This window comes from Dryobates pubescens, chromosome 9 (genome assembly GCF_014839835.1).
Source record: "Dryobates pubescens isolate bDryPub1 chromosome 9, bDryPub1.pri, whole genome shotgun sequence".
NCBI classification, from domain to species: domain Eukaryota; kingdom Metazoa; phylum Chordata; class Aves; order Piciformes; family Picidae; genus Dryobates; species Dryobates pubescens.
The window spans coordinates 19314110-19329914 of NC_071620.1; positions in this window are offsets into that span (position 1 = coordinate 19314110).

Genomic DNA, 15805 nt, shown 5'->3' on the forward strand with positions numbered 1-15805 from the left:
TGAAGAGTAAGAAAGGTTCCATGCATCAGGAATGCTAACTCAAATTTTTATTCTGTTACATGTCTATATCTGTATATATATAGATATATATCAGAGCATGTTTTCTTCAACAAGAAATAGTACAGTAACTTGTTTGTAGGCTCCAATCTTCTGTTTTGGGGGAGAAGAAATTAATATTTTCCAACTAATTTGCAAACTTTTACTTTTTATTTTTAATTCTCAGGCCTGGAAGTTGGAGATTGCCCTGCTCATTCAGGAATGATTAGGCAAGCAGGTTTGTGCAGGCAACTGAGCACATTTGCTGAAAGCCAAGCAGTGACATTGATCTCTTGGCATTTGCCTCAGATCTCAGAGCCTTCCCAATAGTAAGAGATTAGCAATTGATTTTAGTGAGACAAGGAGCAATACTGTCAGCAGTACAAATACAGTACAAGACATGGAATGAAAAGTGTCAGAGAGGGACAGAGAGCTAGAAGCACTGCTTTAGATGGAGGCAGGCTACTGTTCCCCAATGTTGGAAGTACCTTCATGGGTTGGTTTTAGCTCTATAACAGGCTCCATTCTACTTCCGACTGCTCATCCAACTCAAACTCTGCCCCTTCAAGAGATTTTTACTTCCAGTTCATTACTGTATCATAAGGGACAGGCAGCTCAACTCAAACACTAATGGCAATGTATGAATGGAGATCAAAACTTTAGCCAGGACTTGGCATGAAGGGAGCTGATATCTCTCAGTATGAAGCAGTAAACACTTCCAGTTCCTGTACAAGCATGGTGTACAAACACAACCTTAGGATGACACAGCAAATGCTTGCAACTCTTTTACAAACACAACTGTACAGACACAAGTATATATGTCAACAACTTTCTTTGAGGGCCCTTGTCTCCATTTACTGGAAGTTCCCAAGTCAGTAAGCTTTCTTGACTTCAATGAAGACTCTTGACTCATTTTGCATTCTTAGCTCTGCCTTTTGGCAAGATGATTCTTGGTGTGTCATTTAGCACTTTTAATATATAGTGGCCAGGCTCAGATTTTTAATAAGACCATTTCATACTATTTTATCTTTTCTACAACAGTTTCTGATATACACTTCAGGTTATATATGTTAAGCACTAAGCAAATGAGCCATTAACATATTCAATAAGAGCTATGTAAGTGCTACCACCTTAAAAATGAAAAGGAACTACCTTAGATTCAATGCACAGCTTGTATTCCATAAGCAGTAGACATCATTAAGCTGTAGTATAAATGTTTTGGCAAAAGATTGTGTAATTATCCTTATTCAGCATCAGTTTACACTATCAAGAGATATTAAAGAGTTCAAAAGATGATAGCTGGTTTGGGTGGGTGGGTGGGTTTAATAAGTATGTTGATACAATGTCATTATGCCCACCAAAATGAATTTAAGTTAGTTAATGATCTAAGTTAAGACAATCACAAGGTGCTAGTTTCATCTAGACTTCCCTTGTTTTGTCCTGAAAACTGGCATGAACAACTTTTATTCACAACTCCTAATGGAGAAGGACCTTGGAGTCCTAGTAGACTTTAAGTTGTCCATGGGACAGGAATATATCCTTTTGGCTAAGAGGACCAATGGGCTCCTGGGGTGCATCAGGAAAAGTGTGTCCAGGCTTTTGGTGCGTTGGTGAGACCACACCTGCAATACTGTGTCAAATTATGGGCTCCCCACTTCAAAAGAGACAAGGATCTGCTGGGGAGAGCTGTGAGGACCACGAAGGGACTTGAACATCTTGGCTATGAAGAAAGACTGAGAGACATGGGGCTGCTTAGTCTGGAGAAGGCTGAAAGGGGAACTTATCAATATCTATATATATCTGAGGGGTAGGTGTCAAGATGAAGATGCCAGGCTCTTTGTGGTGGTGCCCAGTGATAGGACAAGGATCAGGTACAAGCTAGAACACAGAAACTTCCACCTCAACATAAAGAAACTTCTTTTCTTTGAGGGTGACAGAGCCCTGGAGCAGGCTGCCCAGAGACATGGAGTCTCCTCTGGAGACTTTCAAAACCCTCCTGGATGTGACCCTGTGTGGCCAGCCCTAAGTGATCCTCCTTTGGCAGGATGATCTCTGGAGGTCTGGTTGGACTGGATGATCTCTGGAGGTCAGTTCCAACCCCTAATAATCTAAGATTCCTTCATATATTTTAGAAGAAGGAGAAAGAAAAAAAAAAAGGAAAAAAAAAAAAAAGGACAGAAGTGAATATGCCTGTTTTAACACCAAGATGACCAGCAATTCAGATGTGATTGGCTAAGTGCTGTTTCCAGTTATACATCAGCAACTTTTTCATGTAACACACCTTAAAAAAAGTTTGTGATGTTCAATTTTTCACCTATTGAATTATTTTCAGTAGAAAATCCAGAATGAGATTCTGCTTTCAGTTACTTCAATGGTAATTCCAGCTGATAGACAATCCAGCTCACACCTTTCATCTTGGTATTTCACTATCACAACTGTGAAAAAGATTTCATTAAGCCTTAAAAAAGTTGGAATGACAACCTAATTGCATCATGAAAATAAGCAAGGAGACATCTACACACCCAGGTGTCATGTATTTCAAGCAGCACCTTCCAGTTTTTCTAGTCAGCTTTTAAATAGGACTGTATTTTAAGGGCATACTAAAATGCTTTGGGCTACTTTACTACATACCAGCATGGATTCTCTGCATGCTGAAGTTCCAGTAGGCACAACCTTGGTTGGCTGCCTTATAAACTAATCCAGCTGTCTTAAGTAATGCCTTTGCCTAATCCTGCTTTCAATTATGTTTTACAACTTTTCTTTTAACAAAGAAACTGAATGCTCACAAGATCTCTTGCAAATAATTTTGCTATCACAGAGTGTTAGGGGTTGGTAGAGCCCTCAAAGTCTAACCCCCCTGCCAGAGCAGGATCACCTTGGGCAGGTCACACAGAAACATGTCCTGGTGGATTTTGAATGTTTCCAGAGAAGGAGATTCCCCAAACTCTCTGGACAGCCTGCTTCAGGGCTCTGGCACCCTTACAGTGAAAAATTTTTTGCTTATGTTCCCATGGAACCTCCTCTGCTCCAGCTTGTACCTATTGCCCCTTGTCCTATCATTGGATATCACTGAGCAGAGCCTGGCTCCATCCTCATGACACTCATCCTTCACATCTTTGTAAACATGAATGAGGTCACCTCTCAGGCTCCTCTTCTCCAAGCTAAAGAGCCCCAGCTTCCTCAGCCTCTCCTCATAAGGGAGATGTTGCACTCCATTAATCATCTTTGTGGCTCTGCACTGGACTCTTTCAAGCAGTTCTCTAAGGTTCTTCTTGAACTGAGGGTCCCAGAACTGGACACAATATTCCAGACGTGGACTCACCAGGGCTTAGAGATGAATAAAAATGTCATATCTATTCTTTGCTGATTTCAAACAGCACACATTAGAGAGTGCCAGCCTAACATCCTGTACAATAAACTGAAATGAGTTCTTTTTCATAAGCACACATCCAGCTGAGCAATAATTACAGTGATCTTTCCATAGAATAGTTATTAAGGATATGAGCCTGGATGTCTTGTATGCTTATGGAAACTTTTTTTTTTTCTTTACAGCTAATGATCATCCAAATAGCAAAACATTAAAAGGGAAACGGCAAAGGGTGTGGATAGTGTCTGTCATCAGTCTTGTGCACCAGCCCTAAACCCTGTCCTCTTCCCTCGGAAGAGAAAGCACGATGATGCAAATGTTACAATTCTTCCTGCTTCTTTGGAGAAGAAAAAAATAATCAACTTTTTATTTATTATTGTCAATAAAAGACAAATCTCCCACATTTTTCTCCCTTTAGGGATCTGGGAAAACACCTTGATTATCCTTAACACATGGGGCAAAAGGGGTCTAAAACCATCGCATACGAAAACTATCTGTGCATCTGTGATTATGACAACAATCTGAATCAACACCTAAGAGCACAGATATGAAAGCTCCTCTCTGTTTGAAACCTAAAATCATCACCACCAGCTTTCCTTTTTCTAATTGTCCCTTCCTTGGAAGTGTTCAATGCCAGGCTGGATGAGGCCTTGAGCAACCTGATCTAGTGGAAGGTGTCTCTGCCCATGGCAGGGGGGCTGCAACCGGATGATATTTAGGGTACCTTCAAACCTAAACAAATCTATGAATCTGTGAATTAAGTTTTAATATTCACACAAGTGGCAACTGATTGCCAAGAGGAATGAAAAGACCTCCAGGGCTCAATCACTGTTCCATTGCACCGGAAAAGAGGAATTATTCCTGCTACCCACATTGGTAACAAGAACCTAACAAACAAGAATCTGCAACTATGTTCTAATGCCTCAATATCAAATCAACAGTTAAGCAAAGCAATTACTGTCATTTCTTGATATTAATTTTATTGGTTTTGAGTGAACACTACAAGGGTAAGTGGCACCTTCTTGGCAGTTTCTTACACACCAAGCTGTTATATGACAAATGCACTAAGAACTTGTGGTTTGGGACTCAGGAGAGCCAGCTTCCAGAGATACAGGAAAAGCTACTTCAAATCAAACAGTGGCAGCGTACCTTTAACTCTTATCTCTTAAATCTTCTGTGATCTAATCCTAAAGCCCTTATAGCAAAGCTTTTCCCTCTCCACCAATGAGGTAGAAAATCGTAGCTTTAATTTATGCAACTACTCTCTTATTTTTTCCCTCTTTTTTATTTTACCTCAAGTAGCAAGTTCCTCCTCTGTTGCTTTTGAACTTGTTCAGCAGAATATCACAGTATCACCATGGTTGGAAGAGACCTCAAAGATCATAAAGTCCAACCTGTCACCACAGACCTCATGACTACACCATGGCACCAAGTGCCACATCCAATCCCCTCTTGAACACCTCCAGGGATGGTGACTCCACCACCTCCCTGGGCAGCCCATTCCAATGGTAAACGACTCTCTCACTGAAGAACTTTCTCCTCACCTCGAGCCTAAACTTCCCCTGGCACAGCTTGAGACTGTGTCCTCTTCTTCTGGTGCTGGTTGCTTGAGAGAAGAGACCAACTCCCTCCAGGATACAACCACCCTTCAGGTAGTTGTAGAGAGCAATGAGGTCTCCCCTGAGCCTCTTCTTCTCCAGGCTAAACAATCTCATCTCCCTCAGCCTTTCCTTGTAGGCCTTGTGCTCAAGGAAATATAATTTTTTAGAACACAGGACAAGTTAGAACTGGAAGAAGGCTTGCTAAAAATTCCAGCAAAACCAGGACTGAGAGACTCTAAATTAAAAAATATTTCCCTCTTTTCCAAATATCATTTCTTCTGTACTTTTTTTTCAGAATGAGCAAATGTCACCAAATCTATTCCTAATTTATTCCCTTTCCAAGAATTTGTTTTCCTACCTTCAACCAACACTACATTTCAGGTTTTGCGTTTGTTAGCCAATATACTGCATACAAACCACAGGCATGTTGAGACACAAAGCAACACATTTCATTCCACAAACCTCACCGTGATCAAGCAGGTTCATAGATAATCCTGAAGCATGTTATTGCCCACTTTGAAAACATTCTAGGACTCATGCTTGGGATAGAAAAAGCTTAAAACTGATAATATTCCACATGAATATAATTTAAATAAATCCCCAGCAATATGAAGACAGGGTGAAAGAGCTGGGGTTGTTCAGCCTGGTGAATAGAAGGCTCCAGGGAGACCTTATAGTGGCCTTCCAATACTTGAAAGGGGCCTAAAAGAAAGCTGGGGAGGGACTGTTTACAAAGGTCTGCAGCATTAGGACAAGAGACAATGGTTTCAAACTATGGAAAAGTAGCTTTGGACTGGATATTAGGAAGAAGTGTTTTTACTATGAGGGTGGTGGAACATTAGAACAGGTTGCCCAGGGAGGTGGCTGAGGCCCTATCCCTGGAGAAATTCAATGTCAGGTTTGATGGGGCTCTGAGCAACTTCATCTAGTTGGGACATCCCTGACTAGTGTAGGGAGGTTGCATTAGGTGACCTCTAGAGGCCTCTTCCAACTCAGTTTATTCTAGGATTATAAAACATAGGACACAAGATTAGAACACTGAAGTGTTAGGGCCTTACGCAAGCTGTACAAACATTTCAGTTGTAACCTGCATTAAGCATGACAAGGAAGCTAATAACGCACAGCTCATGGTTTAATCCCAACAGAATAACCAGAGATCCTTTTCTTTTTACCATGTTTGATGTTTGCCATACCAAACTGTAATTACAGGGATATTCCCATTCAGCTGTGCGTAACTAAGAGCAAACACTTTCAAAAGCCTCCTGCCCAGAGAGAACAGGCCTAGCAGCACCTCAGAGAGTAGGGCTATCTAACTTTTGTCATTTACCAGGGCCAAAACAAATCACTGTTGCAGAACAGGTTACTCATTTCTGCTGAAATTCCAACGCCTTCATTATGGCATCAAAGAGCTTGCAATCTAGCAAAACATCAGGGCTGATCTGGATCACAGAACAGGTCTGTGATTATGACACAGTTTTTCATTAGCCATTTTTACCTTTATGGAAGAAATATTTACCATAATTTACATAGTATATATTCTTCTAGGAGAGGTATGCACTTTACCAGTCTTTTATAATATTAAACGTTATGTCTGACTCTCCTGTCACTCTTTTCCCTCTTCTGTGTAAAAAGAGTTGCAATGTATTTACCACATTGAAACACGGACATTTATTATTTTAATTAAGTTAATCCAAAACACCCTTTAAATTCTGCCTATATCCCTCACCAAAATATATTTTTCCAATTATTTTCTTTATTTTTTTTCTTTTTTTTTTTTTCTCCTGTCACGAAAGACTGAGAGAACTAGGACCCACTGGAGAGTCAAACAGAGAGGGTCTTGAACATCTCTGCAATGAAGAAAGACTGAGAGACCTGGGGCTGTTTAGACTGGAGAAGAGAAAGCTGAGAGAGGATCCCATAGAATGTCTAAATATCTGAGGGGTGGTTGTCAAGATGAAGGTGCCAGGCTCTGTTTGGTGGTGCCCATAAGAACTTGTTCCTAACATCCAATCTAAATCTACTCTTTTCTAATTTCAAACCATTGCCCCTTGTCCTATCACTGCAGGCCTTTGGGAAGAGTCCCTCGGCAGCCTTCTTCTGGCCCCTTTCAGGTACTGGAAGGCTGCTATTAGGTCTCTCCAGAATGTTTTCTTTTCCAGGCTGGGTTTGTGGCCTCTGTCCTAAAGGCAAAGAACTTTTTACAGTGTGGGTGGTGAGACACTGGAACAGGTTACCTAGGGAGGTTGTGGATGCCCCCTCCCTCGAGGTGTTCAAGGCTAGGCTGGATAAGGCCTTGAGCAACCTGGGCTAGTGGAGGGAATCCCTGCCCATGGCAGGGTGGTTGGAACTAGATTCTCTTCAAGGTTCTTTCCAATCCAAGCCATTCTATGAATCTATGAAACAGAGTATCCCACTATGGAGAAAAATAGCATATTCATGTATGGACCACAATAGCAAATACAAATGCAAATGCATGGAGTTACAGTAGTTGAACAGTGCAGAAAAAAAAATAGGAGTGGTTTGGTGTTTCTTTATTTTGGTTTAGAAATTGCATCATCCTCAACATTCTGCAAACCCACTTGGAATAGCACAGCTGAGTAATTTTCACGGAAATTTACCATTTGAGGTGTATGCATTCTTTACCTGTGTACAGAAAGGTACAAAAGACAGCTCAAGATGCTAATCAGAGCATTCACAGATAATGTGCTGTGGAATGGGAACTAATTCATAGATTCACAGAATGGTTTGGGTTGGAAGGGACCTCAAAGGCCTTGGGCAGGGATGCCTTCCACTAGCCCAGGTTGCTCAAGGCCTCATCCAACCTGGCCTTGAACACCTCCAGGGAGGGGGCATACACAACCCCCTTGGGCAACCTGTTCGTCCCAGTGTCTCCCCACCCTCACACTAAAGAATTTCTTCCAAATGTCTAAAATAATTTCAGAAAACATAAAAATCAAACAAATGGTTTGCAGAAGGTAACTTTGCTCTACAACTAACATTACAGCTTTAACTTAAAACACAGGCTGCAAGAAACTATTTCAGAGCTCAGACTAATCATAGAATCACAGAATTGTCAAGGTTGAAAGAGATCTCAAGGATCATCTAGCTCCAGCCCCCCTGCCATGGGCAGGAACACTTTCCACTAGATCAGGTTGCTCAGAGCCACATCCAGCCTGGACTTAGCAACCTGTTCCAGTGTCTCACCACCCTCGTGGTGAAGAATTTCTTCATAACATCCAATCTGAATCTATCCACTTCTAGTTTTGCTTCACACCCCTCAGTCATTTCACTACCTGTGCAGCAATATAGTCAATGTTTTGAGTGGTAATGGTTTATAACCAACAATCTTCCTCTCAAATACGTATGGTAGAATTTTAAACTCTGTTGACCATTTATTTTGCAATATAAAGCATTAAAATCCACTTCTGGCTTTTATTAGTTGGCTGCAACTAATGAGACACAAAGCACTTTCTGAGTGGTAGGGATCATGGGAAGAACATTTGCAAAGAGAAAACATTAAAGGAAAACATTAATTTTTGGAAATGCTGTGGAAAAAAACTCTGCTTTTTTTTTTTTTTTTACCCTTCTCCAGTGAATTGTTTCTAAATATATAATTATATTTCAGAGACTTCCAGAGGCCTTGCACTAGGAGGACTGGATTAGGTTGCTAATTATTACGATCCCTCATTAACACACAGAGTTGGTTAGATTCGGAGACTTGGCATTTACTAAAATTACTATATTAACAGAAAGGCACTGCTGGAAAATTAAGACTTGAAATGCCAATTAAATTCCATGGCCTGTTTTCACAAGCAACTGTCCAGAACTGTGTTACATTTTTTTTTGGTTGAAAAATGCAGTGCTAACAACAGAGACATTCTTTCCATTTTCTGTGCAACAGACCACCCATGGTATTCTAAATCTAATTTTCAGGGAAGACAATCTATATTTTCCTCTATTACCTGCCCCAGTAATTGAGTCACATGCTGGTAAAAAAATTGAATTACATAAATGATTGACAGTTAATCTTTTTTCTCTTTTTATTCATCAGGGTAATATTTTCCCCTGAATCTCAGAAGACTTAAAGAATAGATAATTAAAGAATGCTTCAATATTACCCTCGTGTGGACATATGAAGCTGAAAAGACATAGGTATTAATTTAAATAAGCATATTATCATTGTTGCCTGTTCAGGGATATTGTGCATGCTCTCTCCCTGAGAGAGAGGTGTTCAAGGCCAGGCTGGATAAGGCCTTGAGCAACCTGGGCTAGTGGAAAGTGTCCCTGACCATGGCAGGGGGTTGGAACTAGATGATCTTCAAGGTCCCTTCCAACTCAAACCATTCTATGAATCTATGAATAAAGGTATGAAATTTTATTACTGATAAATTTAGTTTGAAGTTTTATATTTTGTCTCTCATTGACATTGTCAGTTTTAGAGACAGTTCAGTTTTTTCTATACACTGTCCACATTTAAAGACGATTCATAGTGACCATGCAGATACATGGAGAGTCTTTTTTACAAAGGCTTGTAGTAATAGGGCAAGAGAGAATGGATTGAAGCTTAAGGAAGGAAGATTTAGACTGGAGATGAGGAAGAAATCTTTTACAGTGAGGTTGGTGACACACTAGAACAGGTCTAATTTGGACTAATCAGGAATTATTCTCATGATTAATACAGAAGCACTAGGCATGGACATTAGGAAAAAATTCTTTGTTATAAGGGTGATGGAACACTGGAACAGAACGCCCAGCTGGGTGGTGGAGACCCCATCTCTGGAGACACTCGAAGTCAGGCTTGATGGTGCTCTGAGCAAACTGATCTGGTTAAGATGCCTGTGCATACTGCAGGGGAGCTGAACGGGGTGATCCTTCCAACCCAATGCATTCTATGATTCTATGTCTAAACCAAGAAAAACTGAGACATTTTCATTAGGAGTAATACCCACAGAGGTTATCAGTTGCACAGGACCCAGTAGTTTTCCTTCTATGTTGACATTTACTTTAACAAACAAGGGGAAGAAGTAAGATGTCTTCATGAACAAGTCTTGGTTGGATGAGAATCAGAGGGCGATTATGACACTGAAGAAAAACAAGAAGCATTTGTTATGTTCAGTTAAAACAATTTTGCCAAGAGAATAAACATATTGTCTTTGACAGTAAGCATTGTTTCCCATAGGCATTATGCTATTGCATTAAAATGACTCACTTCTAGGTCACATTATTATCTGCTTTCTCTAGATTTCACTCAAAAATTATAAAACCAGAGAGGGGGAGAAAAATATCATTGTTGTTTTTAATTCAATCTGAAAAATATTTGCTTTGCAGCTGTATCTTAATTAACTAGATAAAAATTGCTGATCCAAAGATTTATTCCATGAACAGCAGATAAATTTGTATCTACAGTGTTTTAATCGCATAAATTACTAATTGGCTATAGGGAAAGAAACAATTTGCAAACCCATGTTTAGCATCCGAGGTCAAGACAAAATTAATCAGCAAATGTTTATCTGTAGGGTGTTCATTGAAAGAAAGCCTGAAATTCTTCATTAACTGTAGTGAAAGCTTAGGAGAGGCAAATCTAACATTCTCTTTTCTAAATGGAGCAGTGAAATGCAACAACTCCTAAAAGGAAGGCTCAAAGGTGGTTTTCACTGCATATAAATCTGTGACATCTCAAATCTTTCACTCACCTGTTTCAAGCTTTCCTAAGGAGATGCTCATTAGAACCCTGAATAAAATTTTTCACCATGATAACAATTAGACATTGGAATCATCTCCCAATGGAAGCAGTGGATTCCCCTATACTGGTCAGGATTAAGACAGCTTGACTGGATGCTGAACCAGCTCATTTCAAGTATTGGACAAGATGATTCTTGGTGTCCCTCCCAACCTGGCATTTTGTGATTCCATGGGAAACAAAACAATAATGGGCAAGTAATCAGCTAGTGACTGTCACTAGTCCTCAGCCACTGCTGGTAAAAGGTGCCTTTTGCTGTTCTGTAAAGTTACTAGGAACATAATACACCTAGTATTTGGTAGTGCAACCTCTGTTTCTCCAATGTTAACAACCACAAAGTAATCCACTAACTTGGGAAAAGTGCTTCCAAAACTAAGCATAGTAGACATTTGAGATTTTTATTTGACCTCCTCTTGCAACAGTTCTTACATCTGTCCACCTAATAAAGATCCCTGTTTGTTCTTTACTATTCTCTTGTGAGACCTGAGGACACAGAGCAAGTCCAGAGGAGAGCCACAAAGATGATCCAAGGACTGGGCACCTCTGCTGTGAAGATAGGTTGAGGGAAATGAGGTTGTCTATCCTGAAAAAGAGAAGACTCTGGGGGAACCTTAAGCTGCCTTCCAATACCTGAAGGGAGCCTACAATAAAGCTGGGGAGGGACTTTTCATAAGGGTGTCTGGCAACAGGGCAAGGAGGAATGGTTTGAAGCTGAGGGAGAGCAAGGTTAGACTAGATCTTAGGAAGAAGTTCTTCAGTATGAGGGTGTCAGACTCTAGAATGAGTTGTACACAGAGGTTGTGGATGCCCCCTTCCTGGAGGTGTTCAAGACCAGAATGGATGATGCCTTGAGCAACCAAGTCTAGTTGAGAGGTGTCCCTGCCCATGGCAGTGAGGTTGGAGTAGATGATCTCTGAGGTCCCTTCCAACCTAAGCCATTCTAGGATTCTCATATGGCAAATGTTACTCCAAAACTTGCAATTGCTACATGCTAGACAGATTGGCCTGATATTAATTATCTTTCTCTATATGCGAATCAAATTTCTCTCCTAAAATACAAATCTGAAAACCTTGTCTCTTGTTCTAATGCAGCTCCTGTTTTTCTTAGTTACCTGCACAAATGAAAAGGTTTGCTGAGTGTGGACTCAGACTTCAAGCATTCTGTGGTTTTAAGTGCACACACAGAACAGTAACGTAGAATTTCTCTACAAATGTACAACCCAGTGAGTCACTGTCATAGTGACAGTGGCTGCCCACAGTTACCCTCTGAGAAGTGCATCTTTCCCACTCTTACCTAGTTACATCCTGTGCAAAATGCCTTTTGCCTAACATCACAAGACTTAAGCATTTTCCTCTTCCATTTCAACTGTCTCCTGTCAAGATGAGGTTGATACATAACAATCATTACTGCACTTCTGAAAAAGGGGATAATGAGATAGCAACCTGCAGCTTCTTCACTGTAAGAGCTCAGCCAAACCACCTTTGCTTTCTAGAGAAAGCAAGTAAAAGATTAAATAAATACCCAAGTCCAAGGCCAGGCTGGATGATGCCTTGAGCAGCCTGGTCTAGTGGAAAGTGTCGCTGCCCATGGCAGAAGGGGAGAACTAGATGATCTATAATGTCCCTTCCAACCAAAATCATTATATGATTCTATGATTTTAAGTCAGCCCAGCCATCTGGAGGGATGATCTTTAAGGTTCCTTCTAACCCCAAACCATTCTATGATCCTGAGTCAGCATAGCCATCAGTAGAGTTGGAACTAGATTATCTCTAAGGTCCTTTCCAACCCCAACCACTCTATGATTCTAAGTCAACATAACAATCTTGTCATGAAATGAGCTTTAAAAGTTTCCCACTCTGCTGCTGCCTCCAGACCCTTGTTGTCCTCTCGTCCCCTGGCATGCTGTCCTCTCCAGCTGAATTCTCCTTTATCCACTCTAGAGCACTGCTTTCCAATAGCTTGTTTTCCATAATTTGAAGGCCAGCATACAAAGGCATGAGGACAGAAACTCCTTGAGCCAGCACTGTCATTAAAGTTGCAATGTAATGAAACCATGTCCTAAGTAACTTGCCTAAAACTGCCCTCCACGTCAAAGGAAGATGGCCAGAAACTGAACTTAATGCTCCGTACCGTGCCTACACTCTAATTTAAACATGACAGGGCAAGTTCACTGCTCAAGGACCAACAGGAACAGACCAATTTACATCTATGATCACGAGCTCACTGTCCTCAAAATGCAGTGGCCTTGTCCTAGCTTCAAACCAGTTGCATGAGCAGAGGAAATACCCCACAGGCTGTTGTGTTTGCTCACCTCTGTACCTCATGACTTCTTCCTCACCTTATGATACATCATCATAGTGATGCAACGATGACTTTTTGAAGTGTTTACTGAACCCTTTCCCCTGTGTCTTCAGATGATCATTAAAACCATCCACAGCAGCACATATTCTGCATGTGAAAGCTGCTCAAGTTTTAGTACTTCAAATTTTCAGGGTCATGATCACCAGGGCCAACTTCCAGCTCTTCCTGAAAGCCACCAGGGCTAATCCATGTACGTGCAACAGAGGCTACCATAGCTACTGCTCACAAAGACACTGCCCTGTGCAATTGAGCTTCTGCTTCTGGGAAGCAATGTGAGAAGATAAATTGATGTTAGAGCACAGCCATGCCAGTTCACACTGAGGCTCTGAACTAAGGCTTAAGAACTTCCAGTACTATGGCCATTAAACCACATCCCAAAGTGCCATGTCCACACATTTCTTGGTCACCTTCAAGGATGGTGACTCCACCATCTCTCTAGGCAGCCTGTTCCAATGCCTGATCGCTCTTCAGTCAAGAAATTCCCCTGGAACAATTTCAGGCCATGTCCTCCTGTTCTATCACCTGATGCTAGTGAGAAGAGACTGATCTCCAACTCACTCCAACCTCCTTTCAGGGAGTTGTAGAGGGTAATGAAATCTCTCCTCAGTTTCCTCTTCTCCAGACTAAATAATCCCACTTTCCTCAGCCACTCCTCACCAGACCTGTTCTGTAGACCCTTAACCAGCTTTGTTGCTCTTCTCTGGACATGCTCTAGCACCTCAATGTTTTTCTTGTAATGAGGGGCCCAAAACAGAACCCAGTATTCAAGGTGCAGCCTCATCAGTGCTAAGTACAGGGGTACAATCACTTCCCTACTCCTGCTGGTCACACTGTTCCTGACTCAGGCCGGGATTCTGTTCACCTTCTAGGCCACCTGAGCACATTGCACTCATTCAGCCAGGATTTCTCTCTTTGCCAGTCTAAACTTATGGGGAATGTGAGCTACAAAGCAATACTATTCATCTCCTAAGTAACTGACTGAACAGGTTTCCATGCTGCTCTTCAAAGGACCTTATAGATTTTTCAGAGTTTCTTGTTAAAAGCCACAATACTCAGAAATGTTTTATGGAAAATACTTGCAGCCTATTCATCTTTGCTAAGCAATTGCAAACACTTTGGTCTAGGGACAGAAGAGGTCACACCAACTGCTAAGTGGTTGCATTAGTAAAGTGACACAAAGGATAGCATCAGAAATCATATAAAAAAGGCTAAAATTTCAGAAATCAGAGAAAAAGAACTGTTTTGGGAACAGACTGAAAACCTTGCAGGTGAAAAGGTCAACAAAGCATTGAACAAAATATTGTCACAATTGTCTTCATAGGTTACAGCAACATAATATGCAACAGCACTGTGTGATTCACTCCCTTAGCAAGGTACCCAGTGAGCAGAGCACAACAGCACAAAGCTATTTTGCTCCCTCAGAAGATTTGTGAGCCAGTGCCACTTTGTCACAGCACAATGCAAACTGAAGCATATGTAGTCTCAGGAGATTTTACCAGCTTAAGGGAAGCACGTTCTGATTTTGCAACCTTTTTGCAAACTTGAGCTTCAGGCTGTCACCAGAACAACTCTCCACCCACTCTGCTCCTTCAAGTACAACCACTTCTTCAAATGTGCTGACAAAAGAGGAACAGGGTAAAGTGGTTCTGGCCCATAGCAGAGCAAGGTAAACCTTTTACTTAAATACTCCTGGGCCATCTTCAACACATCAGATATATCAGTGCAACTACTCTCCCTCTCTTCCCTGCCTTGCTGAGACCACACCTGCAAGACTGTATCCAGCTTTGGGCTCTCCAGGAGCACAGAAACAGGGATCTACTTGAAAGAGTGCAACAGAGACCTACAGGGATGAAGAAGGGACTTGAACTTCTCTGCTACAAAGAAAGACTAAGAGAACTGGAGCTGCTTAGTCTTGAGACGAGAAGGCTGAGAGGGGATCTTAGCAACATCTACAAATTTCTGAGGGGTAACTGTCAAGATGAAGGTGCCAGGCTCTTTCTGGTGGTGCCCAATAGTAGGACAAGGAACAAAGGTTATAAACTGGAACACAGGAAGTTACACCTCAACATGAGGAGAAACATCTTTCCTGCAAGGGTGCTGGAGCCCTGTAGCAGGCTGCCCAGATTGTGAAGTCTCCTTCTCCAGAAACTTTCAAAACCCATCTGGAAGCATTCCTGTGTGGCCTGCTCTAGGTGATCCTGCTTTGGCAGGGAGTCTGGACCAGATGATCTCTGGAGGTTACTTTCAACTCCTCCCATTCTATACTATGAAATGGTAAAGCAGGGTTTAAAGTACCCCCCCCACCCCCCACCCCGCCCCCCCCGGGAAACTGTTATTTTTGCAAATACTCAAAAATCCCACAAGGGGGCACTGTGATAAAAGGAACGTAAAAATGTGAGGGTTGAAAAAGAAAACCAAAAACCACTCTCCGACCTACAAAAACCCAACCCCAAGGATCAAATCAAGCTTTTCTAAAAACTAAGGTCAGCCAAATTCTGCTGCCAACATCAACAGTACCAACATCATCAAAATTATGTTGCTAATTCATACTCCATGTTGGACATTGCAGAAACTGGAAGCATTCTAATACCAAGCATGTAAAAACATCCCCAAACATACCAGAGCACAGGCAATTATCTCTTCTAATTACACACTACATTATTGCACTACAAGTTTACCACTACTTTAACTATGATTAA